We start from the raw sequence: 4,608 nt of genomic DNA, 5'->3' as shown, positions 1-4,608 counted from the left end.
TGAAGTGGGAGCTATTTTAGTAATCATTTTGCAATATATGAGTATCTAATCAATATTCCTTGAACACTTTAAACTTATACAACATTTTATGTCAATTATATCACAATAAAACAGGCGGGGTGGGGGGATGGGACAGGACAAATTGTGGCATCTATAATAATAAAAGCATAATATGCTAATTAGATTGGACGACCTTCTGGATGAAGCTGGCTCTGTGAGGGAAGCCCAGGACCCGGGTGCCTGCCGGTGGTCGGGGGGGATGCCCAGATCCCGGGTGCCAGAGGGAAGCTGGTGCCAGCAGCCAGGGGAAGGAAGGCCTACTCTTGCACGAATTTCATGCATTGGGCCTCTAGTCTATATATATAAAAGCCTAAGGGACCAAATGGCAGGTAAACCAGTTGTTATAACGTGCCTGTGAGGGAAGCCCAGGACCCGGGTGCCTGCCGGTGGTCGGGGGGGATGCCCAGATCCCGGGTGCCAGAGGGAAGCTGGTGCCAGCAGCCAGGGGAAGGAAGGCCTACTCTTGCACGAATTTCATGCATTGGGCCTCTAGTCTATATATATAAAAGCCTAAGGGACCAAATGGCAGGTAAACCAGTTGTTATAACGTGCACTGACCACCAGGGGCAGATGCTCAATGCAGGATCTGCCCCCTGGTGGTCAGTGCACTCCCCAAGGGGAGCGCCGCTCAGCCAGAAGCCAGGCTCACGGCTGGCGAGTGTAGCGACAGTAGTGGGAGCCTCTCCCGCCTCCACAGCAGCGCTAAGGATGTCCGACTGATAGCTTAGGCCCGCTACCCCCGAATTTCCTGCACCGGGCCTCTAGTATTTAAAATAAAGCTATTAGTGCCCAGGCTGACTGGCTTGGTTGGTTGGAATGTCATCTCATACACCAAAATGTTTGCAGGTTCAATTCCTGGCCAGGGCACATACTTTGGTTTCAGGTTCCATCTCCCATTGGGGCACATATGGTAGGCAACTGACCAATGTTTCTCTCCCTTTCTCTCTCTCTGAAAATCAATAAACATCCTTGAGTGAGGATTTTTTTTTAAGTTAAAATTTGTTGCAGCTTTCAAGTAGACAATACAGTATTATTAATTATAGTCACCATGCTGTACATTATATCTTCAGAGCTTTTTCATCTTATCACTGGAAATTTGTACCCTTTGACCACTACCTATTTTCCCCTTACTGGACTTTTTTATTTTCTATAAATTGAATTGCTTTATAGTCATGAATAAGGTGTTTTTAATCTATGTTATTTCATGTACATATGGAATATATAAATCAAGGTATTGTGTATCTAAGATGTGAATATTTCAAGATCAAGCAAAGAATAGACAAATAGCACGTTTATATTTGAAATTCAACTGTAACCTCAGGTGGGTATGTTTAAAGCATTGTTACTGCTTTTTCTTTTTTGTTCAAAGCCTTTTATATGTAAACTAACAATAAACCTCATTTAATACCATACTTTATTTTAGATCCTAGATATTGTGGCAGAGTTGTTTATTTAATCGTGAAATAAACATAGCAGTGGAAGGTATTTATTGAGGTCTTATGAATGATCACAAATTATGGCTTTATTTTCCTGGGTGTTTGTATAGTTCATCTTGACTACATTTAGTGTCTTTTATGTACTCATAAGTAATATGGCATAATGGTTGTTCAGCACCAATTTTGGAGTAAAAAAAAATTGGATTTGAAGACCTTGCTCTGCCACTTACTAACTGGTCAGGAAAAAAATTTTTAACATTATTACATAGTCATATTCTGGGCCTATAACAGTGATAGCGAACCTTTTGAGCTCGGCGTGTCAGCATTTTGAAAAACCCTAACTTAACTCTGGTGCTGTGTCACAGAAATTTTTGATATTTGCAACCATAGTAAAACACAGACTTATATTTTTGATATTTATTTTATATATTTAAATGCCATTTAACAAAGAAAAATCAACCAAAAAAATGAGTTCGCGTGATACCGGTTCGCCATCACTGGCCTATAAGGTAGATACAAAGATGAATAAGACAACTTACAGACTCGCATAAATATGATGTTCATTTTAAGCTTTTGCCAAGGATAATTTTCTTCCACAAAAGTTGTAGAAACTCTTTTTAAATCATGACATAATGGCATTTTATTACAGTTAGCACATAAAATAGAGTTTATGTAATTGTGTCCCCTCTTCACTATCTCCACTCCCATTTCCCTTCTCCCTTCTTTGAGGAATACTAAAAAATATTTTCTGCAAGTGGTCATCAATTATGACTAGTGCTTTTATTTATAAAAATAAAAAATTCCACCAGACATTAATATAAGAAAATTATTTCTTGGTTCGTTCTATTTCTTCTCTCCCCTCATTACCTTTCCTTTTCCCCTCCATGAAAAGTCCATATTTGTATATATGCTTTTTGTTTACTTGAAAGACTAATGTTTTGCACTGTCCTCAGTCTAAAGGACCACTGCCTTCCATTGTAACCCTATAATAAGTGAAGTGCCTAGAGTTAGCTTGAATCTTCATGTCTTTAATCTTCTGGTACAAAGTTAAGCAAATATGAAAAATTCTGGAATTCAGCTTTGGCATTTTTAAATTAATGTGTGCTTTATTGAATAAGGCAGTATTTGATGTTAAACATATATTTTATTTAAATATCTTAATTTAATGATAACATTTTTCTCGGCAGTGAGTTAATATTTATCACATTCATGGTATGTGTCAGGATATGCTAGGCACATTACATTAATAAGTTCATTTAATCCTCACAATAACCCTATGAGTTAATCCCTCATAACAGATTACTGACCTATTAAGTGACAGAGCAAAGATTTGAACCTAGAGTTAATGGCAGAACCTGTACACATTCAGAGTCAGATGACCCTAATGTCAGCATATACCTGCAGTATGAATTTAGTGTGTGTTTATTTGACTTAATGATACCTGTTATGATGTATGCTGAGACTACAGTCTTCATTATATTTGAGTATAGCATCTTTTGTTGGGCAAAAGGGTTCTGAAAATGAAAGAAACTAGCTGGTGGGTTTTTTGGGGTTTTTTGCTATAGAGCCTACCATTAACTAATTTAAAATCTTTGATGAAATGATATGTGCTCATATATAATGTATTTCTGAAAATATTTGGCATCTTTCCTGATTTTGTCCAGAAAATTAGGAAAATTGTATTTAAAACTATAGTATATGTATTTAAGGGTTTTTGTTTTATTCTGTACAAATGTTTTTACTTTTATTATAGAAACCTTCTAATATATGCAAAAGTAGAAATAGTATTGTAAGCCCACATATTTATTATTCAGTTTTAGTAATTATCACCATATGTTCAATCTTGTTTTGCCCCTCACAAGTCTACATACATTTTTTCTACATTGTTAAATATCTATGATATTAAATAATTAGAGGCAAACCGAATGTCCTGTGAGTAGAAAAATCAGTTTAAATGATTACATATTAATTCAAAGTAATACACGGCCCTTAAAAATAGTAATAAAGAAATGTAACTTTAAAAGAAAATTTCTATGATCTGTTAAATGAAAAGAAAAATACATGAAATGGTATACATGCTGTAATTTGAGCTGCTTGTTTATACCCTTAAGTTCTACCCGAAATTTTTATATATCCTTTATACCTTAGTTTCAATGCTATGTTTTTGAGAAGCCTGCTTCATTCTCCAGTTCTCCCAAGCAGACTTTCCCAGGTACACCCTTTGGACCTAGTATCTACTGCCATTTTAGCAATTGGCAGATTATATAACTGTTAAGGGGCAGGATTGGGTTTTTTCATCTTTTCACCCATATCTCCTAGCACTGTGTGCCTGGCAGAGCATAATTAATATTTAAGACTCATGCTTAGTGTAGAACTGATATTTTATGGGATATCCAAAGAAAAAAATTATTCCCAATTTCCAGTAAAACTAATCATTTGATGAGAAACAGAATGTAAATAGGATAGTTATATATAAACATAAGAATTAAATCCTTGAAGACTGCAAGTATGGAAGTCCTTAAGAACAAATTATAATTAAGATGTTAACAGTAAAAAATAACATCTGCTGTATAAGTACATATTTTTGTATTCATTTAATCAAGGACCAAAATAATTACTCCCAAAATAGTTGTTCCTTTTTTGCAACATAAAGTTTTGTAGTTTGGTATTATGTATTGCAATATTGGTAATTGGGAATGAAAAATTATATTTTTTTACATATGAGTAGTTAAAATCCAAAAATGTTCTTTTTTTATATCATGTGTCAGTATAACTATATCACTCATTGGCATTTAGTAATAATATTGTCTTAGAATATTACCATATCGTCTCCAAAAACAAGGTTGTGATCTGTCTAGAGCTCCTCTATAGTAGTGCCCAGAAACTTTATAGATTCTCTGAAATACTTCTGGAATTTAAATTTTCTTTTTTTTTTTTTTTTTCCTTTGGTAAGGTGTTTTGCCCATTTCTTAATTGGGTTGTTTATTTTCTTTTCTTTTTTTTTTATGTTTTCTGTACATTTTGTATATTAGTCCTTTATCAGGTAAGTCTTTTGAAAATGTTTTCTTCTAGTCTGTGGCTTGCTCTCTTGTTCTGTGCAGAAGTTTTTAAT

General features: G+C 34.9%; 1 protein-coding gene across 6 annotated transcripts in view; it reads left to right on the top strand.

Moving 5' to 3' along the window:
- Positions 1-4,608, top strand: part of ANKRD12 (ankyrin repeat domain 12) — an 84,695-nt gene that overhangs the window by 56,049 nt on the left and 24,038 nt on the right. The gene's annotated exons all lie outside the window — the stretch shown is intronic.

The sequence above is a fragment of the Myotis davidii genome, unplaced genomic scaffold (assembly GCF_000327345.1).
Source record: "Myotis davidii unplaced genomic scaffold, ASM32734v1 scaffold78, whole genome shotgun sequence".
NCBI lineage: Eukaryota > Metazoa > Chordata > Mammalia > Chiroptera > Vespertilionidae > Myotis > Myotis davidii.
The sequence above is the reverse complement of the archived record's forward strand: the minus strand, read 5'-3'. Positions and strand labels throughout refer to the sequence as shown.